This window comes from Eptesicus fuscus, chromosome 24 (assembly GCF_027574615.1).
Source record: "Eptesicus fuscus isolate TK198812 chromosome 24, DD_ASM_mEF_20220401, whole genome shotgun sequence".
Lineage (NCBI taxonomy): Eukaryota > Metazoa > Chordata > Mammalia > Chiroptera > Vespertilionidae > Eptesicus > Eptesicus fuscus.
In genome coordinates, this window is record NC_072496.1 from 16321921 (window position 1) to 16336812 (window position 14892).

The following is a 14892-nucleotide window of genomic DNA, read 5'->3' on the forward strand; positions in this document are numbered from 1 at the left end:
TTTATATTTCTAAGAAAAATACAAGACATAATAAATTAATAGCTTTAATTCTGTCTTCTAGATTTTTCTCATGAGGTAAATTTAAACTTTACTTTCTATTTGCCAGTAACTCTGCTGCGGGAAGGGCATCTACCCCTTCCTCTATTAACAAAGGGCGTAGCCAGTTACTTGGGCTACTTAGATCTTTATAATTAATATATTATTTATCTATATTGTAACAATTTCTTTGAGATTCTAGAGTTAATTATAATTATTTTAAAGTATTTACTTTGGATAAATTCTATAACAGAGACAAATTTACTTATATTCTTGAAGGCTTTAAAAGTTAACTTTTTAACACCCTTTATTTAGTATTTTAAAAACAACTCTTTATTATGGAAATGCAAATCTTGTTGTTGGAACCAGCTTGAATTTCCTTCCTTTAGATTAAATTCACCATTTTTTCCCCCCTTAGGAAAAAACTAGTCTTGGGTTTTTTATTTCTGAAGCCCTTGTAAAGAGTTAAGTCTAGTTTAAGACCTATCTAATATCCGAAATCGGACCTTGTGCACATTTTGCCTTATACCAGCTTTCTCTTTACACGTGTACAGATATCCCAGACGTATTTCTAAATTTTTAAAACTTTTTCATGGCAAGAAAGGAAACTTTAAATTAGCATACTGGGAGAGTGGGCTTCTATATTGGATTGCCATGTGTCTCTCCCTTCCCCCACATCCTGCTTACTTCAGGGGAAGTTTCAGTAACAGATCTGGCCGAATTTCTTTTTATGCTTAAGAGATAGATAGATCTCAAATTTTTTCTTTCTTTTTCGCTTTCTGAAGTAATAACTCACACCCAATTTGGCCAAGATTAGCATTTCCCTTCGAGTTCTCTTATAATTTTTAAATAAGGCATTAAGTAATCTTATTGTAAATAATCTTATTGTGGGAGAGCAGATAGCCCTGCCCTCTTCTGCCACTCCTGAATCTCTCCGAACCGGAGGCGGCTTCAGCAGTGGAGTTTCACTTATTACAGATTTTAAATTCCATAGACACACTAAGATTCTAATTTGAACAAGTAACAACATTATTCTGTGATCACATAGTCTTCAACATTTGCCTCTAAAGGGCATTTTCTCTAAACTCTACTTGTCCCAAGTTTTACTCCCGACTATCAAAAAGTTGCTCCTCCCTTACCTTATCGAGTGCACTCTTTATCCGGAGGAGATCCTCACTGTCTGCTTCCCAAGTCCTCAGTTACCTGTTTGGGCGCCTACCGGGCTGAGGTAGGGAGGTGGGATTTGAGAAAAGAAAGAATAAGAGAAACAACAGTAAGAGAAACAACAGTGGGATCAGGAGGTCCACGAGATCCATCTGAGCATCACAAGCGGTTTCCATCCCCTCTAAATCTCAAGGCAGTTCTTCCTAGGTGGGGCAAACATTCAGGAGAGGGGGCTGTCCTCACCCCTCAAAATGGACTGAGATTTGTCCAAAGGGTTTCCCTGATTTCAAAGAAGTAATTCTTAACCATGGGCCACCAAGTTACCATGTATTCTGAGCTGTCCATTATGACCTGGGTGTGATGTCACCCGCAGAGTCATAAAGAGGCCATGCATAGGAGGACAACAACATCAATTTAAAGTGGTATGTATGTGACCAAACCTTGGAGAACCCTGAAGGATAAAGCAGATATAAAAGTAGTGGCCAGCCGAAGCCGGTTTGGCTCAGTGGATAGAGCGTCGGCCTGCGGACTGGAAGGTCCCAGGTTCAATTCCGGTCAGGGGCATGTACCTTGGTTGCGGGCACATCCCCGGTGGGGGGTGTGCAGGAGGCAGCTGGTCGATGTTTTTCTCTCATCGATGTTTCTAGCTCTCTGTCCCTCTCTCTTCCTCTCTGTAAAAAATCAATAAAATATATTAAAAAAAAAAAAAGTAGTGGCCAAATTGCCCTCAGTCCCTACTGCTATCCACTGGATCACCCTTTCAGCCTAGACCTGTAGACTCCTGGGGTGCTCCCTAGGACCAGTTGACAGAGGAAGGGAAGATGTGGCCTGGGTTAAAAATGATTTTTCTTGATCTGATGACCAACCAGGAAGTGGACAGCTGCAACAAGGCAGACCATTTCTGGACGTTTGTGTGGGACAATGGGTAGGGGAAGCCATCAAAACGGGCTGAGCATGGCGCAGTTCACCTCCTCGTTTACTTTGCTTGGATGAAAGAAACATGATTGGAAACTCCTTCACACTGAAACTTTGGCAGAGGTGCGTGGACTGACTTTACCCAATGGGCAAAATATACAGAGATATTTGTGTATCTTATGAAGCTTTTCACAGTGTAGACTCAAAGTGGAGGATTTCATTAATCTAGAGGATATGTTGGCACATTCTGTATATTCTCTCACATGTAGAATGCAAAAGCCACAAAGATTCAAACAAAATCCCCTACATACACACAAAAGCATGATGGTTAGCACAGGGGAACAAGCATGAGGTTGAGGAGGACACAGGGGGTACAAGAAGACTCGATTTGGATGATGAGCATATATTGGAGTATGCTATGGTACGTTATCAAGTTCTATTAAAATTTATATAATGTTATTAACTATGTGATGCCCCAATATTTATTAATGAGATAATTTTTAAAAGAATCTTTGTCAGTTACATCCTGTTTTATATAAGACATTTTTATGTTTTTGAGTAATATTGACATGTTTTAGTTTACTGTTCACTTATGATCTGATGACGGTTAATGAGAAATAGTGTCGAAGGAAAGAAAATCAATCATTAAGAGGGAGAAACACTGGTGCAATCCAATGCACTTGCTGGTTTCTAGCTTCCATGTCTATTATGATGACTTAGATGTTCTGAAAAATTCCTGAGTGCTCCACATCAGCAGACACGCATGCTTTCTTTGATTTATATCAAAGACACAGATTCAGCTCTAAGAGATTCAGGACATGGGTAGGTTTATTCTCTCAATGGTCCCAAGCCACAACTGAGAAAGATTGGAAAGGTTCACGATAAAATTGTGGAGGAAACTAGAATAACTCAGGACTTTTCACGGACTAGAAATATATATAAGAGGAAACACACAAGGATAATAACTGCAGTGTCTTGAGACAGTTGCCATCTTGAGTGGAGGCAAATTCTAGGAGGACACTGAAGGAAAAGGAGAAATGTGAACCTTGAGGAAGTGTGCTACCCTTTAGAAGAACTATAGGAGTACTGTACTTTAAAAAGGCAGAAAAATATGACATATGTATGGAAATAATTAATGGTTGGGGACAATATTCAATGAATCATAAATTTGGATGAAAGGGGACATATTACTTTTGGCCCACCAGACAGAGATTCTGCATATATATCTGCAGTGTGGGTCATTACCAAAGCTCTAAAAGTTTATTGGGATGGTTGGCTGACAAATGCATCCAATGATGGCCCAATAAATGTGACATGGAAATAACCCCTGTCTCTTTTTTTATTTTTTAAAATTTTTTTATTAATTTCAGAGAGGAAAGGAGAGGGAGAGAGAGATGGAAACATCAATGGTGTGAGAGAATCATTGATTGGCTACCTCCTGCACGCTCCCTACTGGGGATCGAGCCCGAAACCCAGGCATGTGCTCTTGCCCGGAATCGAACTTGGGACCTTTCAGTCCTCAGGCCAATGATGCTCTATCCACTGAGCCAGACCAGCTAGGGCCTGTCTCTTGTTTTAAATAAAGAAGAAGCAGTTCAAAAGTTTAGGGAGGTTTGAATGTTGGAGTGAATTGGTCATGTGAATCCTTTTGCCCATCCTGGGAGTATCCACACAACACACCTTTCATGAATTGAGAAGTATACTGATGATGAGAAACAGCTTATTTTAAGAGCTGTGGGATGACTCTTCTATGAAAAGCAGATCTTGGGAAGACTCCCAATAGCAAAAATCTAAATGTGATGGCACGGGCCAATTGGGTGTTGGCCAGTCACAAAACTCACAGTAGATCTGATCAGCCTAAAAAACAGCAAATCCAAGCAGAAATTAATGAGTCTGTAGGCAACTGACATGCAGTGTTGGCTAATCAATCATGGTGTTCCTAGAAGTGGAGAGAGAAAGGCCACTACATTAATCCTCAACCTCTTGTCGCAGAAATGTCCCACTGTGTCCTAGGGGCACAGCAGCCTGGGATGTGTGACCATTGTTTAGACAATGCCAGAGATGCCTTATCGCCTAATAAAGGTCAATTACATGAAATGCACACTACATTGTACACACCAGAGCTCAGAATGTTCACACTCCACTGTTACAATAATGGCCTATCTCAGCCCAACTTCCAATGTGACACCCACGGTATTTCATTATCCCCACTTCCACTGTTACTAGTGCACATCAGCATTCCCACTGTCCCCAATCCTCTCGGCCTCTTTCCCTGGATGGCTCCCATTGAACATTCTCCAATGGGACAACCCAAGCCCCTGACATGTGCACACAATTGCCAGAAACCGAACATTGAGACACTGGAAGTTAAATGTGAAAAGGGAACCCAGGAAGGCTGGTCAACCTTGAAGCTAAAGGTCAGAGCCAACCACTCCCTATCTAATTGAGACAATGGTAACTGAGGCAACTTCCCCACCAAATAACCATGTAAGTCCTTACTGATGAGATAATCTGCCTGTTACTGGAATTACCTGCCTAAAGGGTATGGGTGTATCTCAGAACCCCAATAAAAGGGATGGCAAAGGCCAGAGCAGGGAGCAGTCCTCCCACTAGAGGTGGACTCCCGCCTGGCCCCCCATCTACCCAAATTAACTCTTTTCCAGTCTCTTCATTTTGATTGCGGCCTTCTCCAGAAACCGGACCTGAACGGGAACCCTGAAACATGCGGGACGTGAAAGGGGCTCCCACTCACAATGGTTACAACCCAGGTCTTTCGCTGCCCTCACTCCATTGTGAGAAGTTCAGGGTTCACATGAAGGACAACTGTTTGTGGACACCTTCTTTCCCACTGCCCTCATCTTACCATGATTCCTGTAGCCTCCCACCACCACCAACACACACACCTGAAAACCCCGGATTCTCCCTTTTCATACTCCACAGTGACAGCACAGAGCACTCACAGGCCATATTCCCATGTTAACTTCCAGCTTTCTCACCTACCCCACACCACAGTGACAGCTTCACAACTTCCACTGACAACACTAACGTGACACTACATGGCTCCCCCTGCCCACACTCCAATCTGCTCCAGAGTAACACCAATAAAACAATCCCATGGGACACATGATGCACACGGTAGGCCACAGTATACAGTGACACCTTCAGACCCTACAATGGCCTCACTCTAGGGCGAAAGCTGAAGTTTCTTACTGTCCAGAAATTGCATTGACACCCCACGGCTCCCACTGCCGCAATCCACTATGACACTTTCAGGACGCTCACTGGTTACCCTCTGTTGTTACACACAAGGGTTCCCACTGTGCAGAACCCTTTCTTTATTGGAAATCCTCACCTGAGGATATTATTTTATTGCTTTCCCGAGAAAGTGAAAAGAAGGGGGAAGGAAGGAGGAGGGATATGGAGACATATAAATAACAGTGTTAAAGAGACATATAGACAGGTCGCCCAATGGGCACAGCACGGCAGGGGGCGGGATGCAAACTCATAACCCAGGTATATGTCCTTGACCTGGAATGGACCTAGGGACACTTTGGAGCTTGGCTGACACACTAACCATGGAGCCACACAACCCATGGCCAGAATCCATTTTTGAACCCCAGGATTTTAACTTCTAATGTTTACTGTGACACTCCCACTGTATTTGCAACTCACTCTACTTTTTACCTGAGAGCTGTCACTGCCCAGTCTCCCATGGGACACATTAGCTCCTCATGGCACACATTCCACTGTGAGTCTGCTGGGCTCCTAATACACACTTTACACCGGGTTACCCCAGATGTCACACTGTGCAAACACACCTGGGACATGTTCAGGACTTACACAGCACACATTCCACTGTGACGCGGTAGGAATGCCACTGCCTATACTCCTATGTGATATGAAAGTTAGCACATGCCCCGATCATGTTGACACTGCAATGATCCCCACTCTTTGCACTCCCATGTGACATGCAAGGACTCCCGCTACCCACATTGCCCTGGGCCACCCCACTCGGCCCAATGCACATACTCCACTCTCTACAGCGACAACAAACTCTTTCCAGGGGCAAAACTCCATGGTGACACTCCAGAGATCATATTTCCAACACCCCATAGTTCCACCATTGGGCCCTCTCCGTCCACATTCCCCTCTGACACCCGAGATATTTCACTGCCAACACATCACAGTGTTACAAAGGGATGCAATGCCCACCTTCCATGCTGACATCACCGCACACCCCCTGCAGACATAACACTTTGACACCCAACTGAACACACTGCTCTGTCACAACTTCAGATCTCCCACAGGCTACACTCTCCAATCACACGCTGGAGACCCCAATTTCCATAATCACGAATGACATTCTTGGGCTCTAACTTTCCACACACCGCTGTAAAGCACATTCTCTTCCAGCGCTTATAGGCCACTGTTAATCTGCTAGGATTTCTTTTTTAAAAAAAAAATATATTTTATTAATTTTTTATAGAGAGGAAGGGAGAGGGATAGAGAGTTAGAAACATCGATGAGAGAGAAACATCGATCAGCTGCCTCCTGCACACCCCCTACTGGGGATATGCCCGCAACCAAGGTACATGCCCTTGACCGGAATCGAACCTGGGACCTTTCAGTCCATAGGCCAACACTCTATCCACTGAGCCAAACCTGTTTTGGCAATCTGCTAGGATTTCAATATCTACTTTCCACTGTCACACCACAGGGCTCCTACTACACAGACACATCCTTGACCCATTCTGAGCTCACATTACCAACACTCTACAGTGACACTAAAGAAACCTCACTGGTATATCCAATTGGACACCCTAGGGGGACATACAGCCCCAACTCCAGTGGAACTCTCAATGGCTCTTCAGACTCCATTTGAACATGACACCCCATGGCTGTCCATGTACCACTCTTCTCTGAGACCTTCAACTCGCCCACTGCCCACATTCTATTGTGAATCTCTTGGTGATCACAACCCACATTCCATTGTGATTTGCTAGGATCTCATTTTTTTTTTTTTAACCGTGACATGCGATGCTCTGAAATGTCCACACGCCACAGTAACTTCTAATAGGACCAGCTGCGGGAGGATAGAGATCAGCCGCTGGAGCAGCTGAACCTCTGGGCCCGTCAGTCCCCGTCCGAGCTGGCCTCCTTGTTTAACACGATCGTGGCTGCTCTTTGTCCTTTGCTTTTCTCTCCCCATAGGCTTCCCTCTGTGAGCACTCGCCCTTCCAGTGGCCCTGCCTTTGCAGTGTGCACATTGACCAAGGGGACAGGGGGCCCTTTTTACTTGCCTTTCCTTTTGGCCTGCTCTGCCTTTGGCTACTGTCTCTTCTACAGAAACGGTAGCTGTTCGGGGTTTTTTCATTTCCCCCGTGTTGTAAATCATGCAAGCAATAGCGACCAATTGGCAGGGATTCATTCCGAATGCCCCTGGAGGCGAGGCCTGCAACTTTTTTCCAAAGTCTGGAAAACTCTGGCTGGTAAAGGTCCAATTTACCATGCAAATACTGTCAGTTGCTTGAGGATCCATATCAGTGCATATCTTGTACGTCTGAAAAATTTGCTCTTGAAAGGCAGAGGGGTCCTCGTCTGCCCTCTGCTGAACTGCCTGTACCTGGTTTAGACTTGTTATCATGGGAGCTCCCCTCTGAATCCCTCAATGATGCAGCTCTTAGAATGTTCAAGTCCAGACAGTTCCCCATCATTGGGGTCCCGATTGGGCTGGACTGGGATTGGCCTGAGCTGGGTCAGCTGAATTCGGGTCTACCTCATGGAGCTGCTGTGCTTTCCCAAATACGACTCTCCTCTCCCCACAGTGAGGAGGGTATTTAAGAGGCCTGTGTACCTGCCCAGCTGGGGTTATGAGTGGCGAATATGGAAATAATCAAATCCGTGATCTTAGCAGGATCTTCCTGGCAGGAGGGATTGGAGAACAGAGTATGAGCCCAGTAATATCCTGCTGGGTGCCATTCTCAGTGGCTCCCACCAGTGGATGGCAGAGAGGGACTTGCCCTGCTAGGGAAGTACTCTGTCCCCTCCAGATTCAGTTCCCTGCCTCATTGTGGAGGGCGTGGGGGCGACAATCCCAGGCTCACTTTCAGCACCCTGCAGCCAGGATGGGGAGGGAGCCCCCAGCTTCTGGAGCACATGGAGGAGGCCTTCAGACAACGGACTGCAAGGCAGCCTCTTCCTCTTCCTCCTCCAGCTCCCTTTCCTTTTCCTGCTCTCTACCTTTCGGTCCTACCAGTACCGCATCCTTTCTCTGAACCATCAACTTAGCCCCGTCTTTATTTTCCTTTGAGTTAGAATTATGCAAAGACATAAAGGTCCAAACATATGGCACTTGCCCCCATCCCCCCAAATTCTGCCAAAACAATTCTAACTGTAATCCTATCTAATAAAGAGAAACATGCAAATTGACCGCACCTCCGCTATGCCCACAAGTCAATCAGGATTGAGTATGCAAATTAACCCAACTAAGATGGTGGTTAATTTGCATATCCAACAAATACTGAAGACAGGGTTGAAGGAAGCCAAGCGCTGCAGAAGGGAGCGAAGCTGCAGAGAAGCAAGTAGGGAGGTGGCGAAGGGAGGGAAGCAGGCGGGGTGGTGGAGAAGGGAGGGAAGCAGGCGGGGCAGCGGAGAAGGCCGCAGGAAGCCCTATTCTTGCAGGAATCTCCCTGCAACGGGCCTCTAGTATCCTATCTAATAAAAGAGTAATATGCAGATTGATCATCACTGCAACACACAATATAACTGCCCCCATGTGGTAAAGATCCTGCCCCCATGTGGACACAAGATGGCCACCACAAGATGGCCAGCAGGAGAGGGCAGTTGGGAGGCACCCGGCCTGCAAGGGAGGGCAGTTGAGAAGGACCAGGCCTGCAAGGGAGGGCAGTTGGAGGTGATTAACCCTGCAGGAGAGGGCAGTTAGGGGTGACCAGGCCGGCAGAGGAGGGAAGTTGGGGGCAAACAGGCTGGCAGCAAGTGGTTAGGGGGTGATCAGGCTGGCAGCAGAGTGGTTAGGGGGTGATCAGGCTGGCAGGCAGAAGTGGTTAGGGGCAATCAGGAAGGCAGGCAGGCAAGCAGTTGGGAGCCAGCAGTCCTGGATTGTGAGAGGGATGTCCGACTTCCCATTTAGGCCCGATCCCGGTGGGCAGTGGGACATCCCTCAAGGGGTCCCATATTGGAGAGGGTACAGGCTGGGCTGAGGGACAACCCCCCTCCATGCACGAATTTCATGCACCGGGCCTCTAGTAGCATAATAGTTTAAAGACCCATTTAATGGCCACATTTTCTCCAGAATCCAAGCAGTATTGCAGTAGAACACCATTTTCCTTTGTTTCATTGGTGGATAAGTGTAAATAGCTCAATCCCCCAAGATCCGTCCCAATGGAGTATCTTTTGGAATTGAGCCACCAGCACCCATCCTTGAACAATTTAAGCAAGATTATAGGCGAAGTTACACCAGGCAAAAGCGCCCCCTAATATACAGCATTTACCAGTGCCCACAACAAACCGAGAGCCATTTGTTGCTTAGTATACACAGCCAGACTTTACCATGCACAGCCAGACAGAACACCAGACTGAAGGCCTGCACCACGCAGGGCCTTGTCTCAGCCCTAAGCTGATTGGGCTCGGTGTGGAGACCAGGCAAGGACCTTGAGAAGGCGCTTGCAACCAGGAGCTGATCAAGCTCACCCAGAGGGGGGCAACAGACAGAGTTACAGAACACTTGATTCATCTTGGGTTTTAGGTGAGACCACAGGGACTGCTGAGACTGCGGCTGGGACTCAAAACAGGAAAATTCCTGGCAGCGCTGCAAATAAGGTCTAGGCCTCAGCCTGGGAACCCCCAGTCCAGGGAGCAAGTGGGATCCCCAGTACTCACCCCAGAGGACGCCCCTGCTTGTGTCCACCATGTTGTGGAGCGGATGCGAGTGAATGACCACTGGAGCCCAGACCAAATTAAAATTTAGGGAGCCTTTATTAGCCGGGCGGCCAGACGACCCGGCGACTGCTCTGCCATTCTCCACGCAGGGAGACCAGAGAGCAGCAGTGACCCTTTGTGTAGGACTGCTTTTAAGCACATTAACCACATCCGGTTTTTGCAGAACAAGTAACCCAACACAAAACAGTTTTTCCCAAGCAATGTCAGAGTCATGCCATTGACGACCATGTTATTCACAGGGTCATCCTGTTCTCCAGAAAGCTGACAGTGTTCTTTGAAGGAAGGCTACGTGCTGGGAAGGGTCCATGAGACCATATCTCAAGGCCTGGCCTGGTGTCAGCACTGACAATTCTATCTGGGGCATAGTCCACGGCCTCTCTGGAAGCATGCTCAAAAATTCGCACTCTCCAACACACCAGAGTCACCAGATTATATAACTGGACAACCAAGGAGTCTGGGCTGCAGGTCTCTACTTAAGCCAATTAAGGAGAAACAGGGATGAATCATACGAGTGTTTATTCTAATAACGCCGACCGTTTATCCACAGAAATCTGCTCAGCCTCTCCCCATAAGCCAACTGCTTATATTGAGTAAAAGGACAAGGGTTACGTGGAAAAGTGAGAATCACAGGCGTGGGAAGGTAGGCACAGAATAATCATTACAGGTTACAAGCAATAGGGGCTGGAGGGGGCAGAGGGCAGGAACCTGGCAGTGCCCTGGGGCCAGATTACAGGCAATTGGGACTGGTGGTTACAAAGGGCAGGCGCCTCCAGGCCTGGATTGTTTCAGCCTCAAGGTTGTAGATCTTTCCATAATGATAGGCTGTTCTCGGAAAAGGGAGACCGACTGTATTCTGATGTTAGCTCCAATGTCCCAGGGCGTACAACTCTCAGCCAGGTTAGAGTGTGCTTTCTCTAATCAGAAAAGAGTGATCATGGTCATCAGAGCATGATTAACATTTCTCATAATTATAGCTAGTCCCCAATATTCTACTTCTGCCCCAACAATACCACCCTGAACAAGCCTGGCCTCCTCTGATCTGGAAGCTAAGCAGGGCCAGGCCAGGTTAGCGCTTGGGAGGGAGACTGCCTGGGAATCCCAGGTGCTGTAGGCTGTTTTCCCCAAGAGATGGCCCCCACCCCCACAGGCACATGAGCTACACGCCTGGAGCCTGGTGGCCAGGGCCAGGATGCCTGGTGGCTGGATCCAGAGTGCCTGTGTCTCTTGTTCCCAAGGAATTTTTTCATGCCTCCTCCCCCCTCCCCCCCTCCCCCCCATCCCATTGGGCCTTCCCTCGGGAATGGTGGTGCCCTGTTGCAGGCCACCATTCCCACCCCCTTCCTGCCATTCTGTGAAAATCCCTCCACCTCACACCCTGGTGGTTGGCTCATCCTCTCCCCTCCTCTCATTGACACAGTGTGACAATTCAGGATGGGCATTGGAGGGGTGGAGGGAACCCCAGGGTTACTATGATCATCAAGCCCCAGGGGGGACTTCCCACTGACCCCGGCCCCTAAATAGGAAAACGTGTTGACCACCTTACAGAGGGAACCCCTCGATTAGAGGGTAGTCTCTTACCCAGGCACACCGAGGTAGAAGCCCACAGCGTTTCAATGGGGACCTGGTGCCATGAACAGGGGTTACTGAACGAACCCCTGATGCTATGGAGGGAGGCAGTCCCCAACCTGCTATAGGAACCCCGAACCCCTGGCCAAAGGCTTGTGCCGCCCCTCACCCTCTGCTGTCCCTAGGGGGCTCCGTCCTGTCCAGTTGGGGAAGGTAAACCCTACTGCACCACCCAGGGAATTCCACTCCCTAAGGAGGTGCCCTCCTGCACCCTCTGGAAGCTCAGAATTCGGGCCGGGGGCAACTAAAGGGCTCAGCGAGAGATCTGATCCCAGCATGGTCAGGGGTGGGGGTAACCAGCTCTGCCTGGGGGCCAAGGGCCGAGGGTCTCGAGGCCAGGTTTGGGGTTCCTGGAGACCACTGCCAGCATCTTGGGCCGGAACGCCCTGAATACCCCCTGTCTCCTCTGATCTAGGAAGCTAAGCAGGGTCAGGCCTGGTTAGTGCTTGGATGGGAGATCGCCTGGGAACACAGGGTGCTGTTGGCTGTTTTGCCCCTGGATGCCCGCCCTCCTACCACAGACACACAAGCTAATATGCGTAGCAGCCCCATCCAGAGTGCTGGTGTCTCTTTTTCCGAGGGATTATGCCACGCCAGCCCCGCTCCGTGAGGCCACCCCTTGGGAACTGTAGCTTACTGCAACTGGCCACCATACCTGCCCCCTTGCTGTAACTCTATGAAATGCCCACTGGCCCCCAACCTCCCGCCCTGCTCAGGGGAACAGCGCCGCGTCTCCCCTCTGCCCCTTGGCAGTATGGAGAGGACCCCGGGGCTACTTTGGAAACCAGCACCGCTGGGCGCCCCTCTGAGGGCCACTGCCAATCAGGGAAGGTGTCTCCTGACTTATAAAAGGCACCCCTCTGTTAGAGGGGCATCTCCTACCCCAGTGCGCCTGAAAGGAAGCCTCTGGGGACCTGAAACCCCTAAACAGGGGGAACTGAATGAACCCTTGGTGCTATGGAGGGAGGTAGCCCCCAAGATGCCAAGAGAACCCCACATACATGACGGATAGCCGGTGCCACCCCTCACCTCCCACCATGCCCAGTTGGTGGGCACCCCTTTCTGCACCACCCAGCAGATCCCACCTCCACAGGCGGTGCCCTCCTGCACCCTTGGAAAGTTCAGAAGGTTGGCAGGGGGCAGTTAAAGTGCTCAGCAAGAGATCTGGTCCCAGTGAGGGGACGGAGGGGGGCGGTGGTAGCGCCAGCTCCATGTGGGGGCCAAGGGCTGGGGGGCTGGTGGCCCTACACAGGCTCTTGGGGCTCTAGGAGGCGTCCTCCAGCATCGGTGGCCACACCGCCCTGAGTGCACCAAATCTCTTTTGATCCCTGAAGCTAAGCTGGGTCAGACCTGGTTAGCGCTCGGATGGCAGACCACTGGGAATACCTGGGCTGTAGGCCTTTTTGTGGCAGAGACGGCCACTCGCCCTTCACAGGAACACAGGCCCACACACCTGGTGGCCGAATCCTGGGTGCCTGTGTATCTTGTTCCCACGGAGTTTCTCCACACCTCTGACCCCCGGCTTGAGGGATCTTCCTCTGGAACTGTCCTGCCCTGTTGGAAGCCACCATGCTTGCCCCTTTCCTGCCACTCTGTGAAACACCCTACCCCTGCCCCCCAACCACCACCCTGTGGAGTGAGTCCACCTCGCCCCGCCTACTCTTATAACTGAGACCAGCTGAGCCACCCCCCACCACCGCCCTCAAACACAGAAATGCATTGCCCGGCTTACGGAGGGCACCACTCCATCAGAGGGGTGGTCTCTTACTACGGCGCACCCGGGTGGGAGCCCCCAGCTCCTCTAGGGACCCAGCACCTCAAAACAACCGGAACGGAATGAACATTTGCTGATGTGGAGGGAGGTAACCCCCAAACTGCAAAGGGCACGCACCCGATCCAAGTCCAGTTCTGTCCTCCACCTTCTGCCAGCCCTCGGGGCTCTGTCCTACTCAGACGTGAGGGCACCCCATCCTGAGCTACCCATAGAATCCCACCATCCAATGAGGTGCCCTCCTCCACAGCTGGGAAGCTCAGAAAGTGGGTGGGGTGGGGGGAGCTAAAGTGCTCAGCTAGAAATCTGGTCCAGGGAGTGGGTGAGGGGCAGGGAGAACATCAGCTCAGCCTGGTAGCCAAGGGCTGAGAGGCCTGGAGGCCAGGCATTCGCTCTTGGGGCTCCTGGAGGCTGCCTCACGTGTCTTTGGCCATAGCACCATGAAAACACCCGATTGCCTCTCATCTGGCATGCTAAGCACGGACAGGCCTGGCTAATACATGGATGGGAGACCACGTGGGAATAGCGGGTGCTGTAGCCTTTTTTGCCCTAGAGAGGGTGTGCAGTGGCACCTCTAGGATGGCACTCACAGTTTGGCCTTTGAGAGCTCTGCAGTTGTGAAAGAGCAGTGTGGGCAAGGGGGCACCGGGGTGTCACAGAGGTGTGTGGGTACTGGAGCTCTGTCTGGGGCAGAGAGAAAGCTTGGGAGTGGGAGCCTGGGGTGGCACAGTGGTCTGTGAGCAGGGGGAGACGTGAAGTGTGACACTGGAGTGTGGGCAGTGGTGGATCTGAAGGTGTAACCGTTGTGTGTGGGTAGCGAGAGCCCTGTGTTGTCACAGTGGCACTGGGCGGTGGGGATGCTGGAGGGTTACGTTGCAATGTGGGTTGTGGATGCCCTGTGCTGCCATGTTGGATAGTGGACAGGAAGCACCCTGGATGGACACAGTGGAGCCCTAGACTTATTGAAGTGGGAGGAGCAGGAGCCACGGGGTCACTCACGAGTGACGTGCTCAAGAGGGCTGAACTGGTCACGTGGGGTGAGGAGAGAGTGTGTCCTTGGACAGTGTGCCCCTGGAATGCTACAGTGGAGATTGGTGCAGGAAAGTCCTGGGGCAGGACAGTTGGTTCTGTCAGATGTTACTGTGGGGTGTGGGCATCTAGAAGCATCATGTGCCATTGTGGTAAATGGAACTGAGATTCCTACATGTCATAATGGAATGTGGGGAGAGGTCGCCAAGGGATTCTCCATAGAATGTGGGCAGTGGGATAGTGGAAGGTGTCAGAGAAGAGTGAGTACATCCACGGCCACGGGGAATGATGGTTAAGGGTGAGTCTGAAGAGCCATTGCGAGTCACAGTGGAGCTTTGTCAGTATGTCCCCTAGGGTGTCCGAGTGGGTTTTTCAGTGAGGTTTCTTTTTGT

At 49.8% G+C, this 14892-nt stretch overlaps 1 long non-coding RNA gene across 2 annotated transcripts; it reads right to left on the reverse strand.

Moving 5' to 3' along the window:
• Positions 1 to 10589: 10589 nt before the first annotated feature.
• On the reverse strand, positions 10590 to 14596 carry LOC114229542 (uncharacterized). 2 transcript variants are annotated; one of them, XR_003615566.2, is made up of 3 exons: positions 14471 to 14596; positions 13087 to 13254; positions 10590 to 10988 (listed from the first exon to the last, which is right to left on the reverse strand). It is a non-coding gene; the product is annotated as an uncharacterized LOC114229542 (long non-coding RNA). The 2 variants fall into 2 exon arrangements; XR_008555365.1 differs by lacking the exon at positions 14471 to 14596 and adding an exon at positions 13592 to 13606.
• Positions 14597 to 14892: the final 296 nt, after the last annotated feature.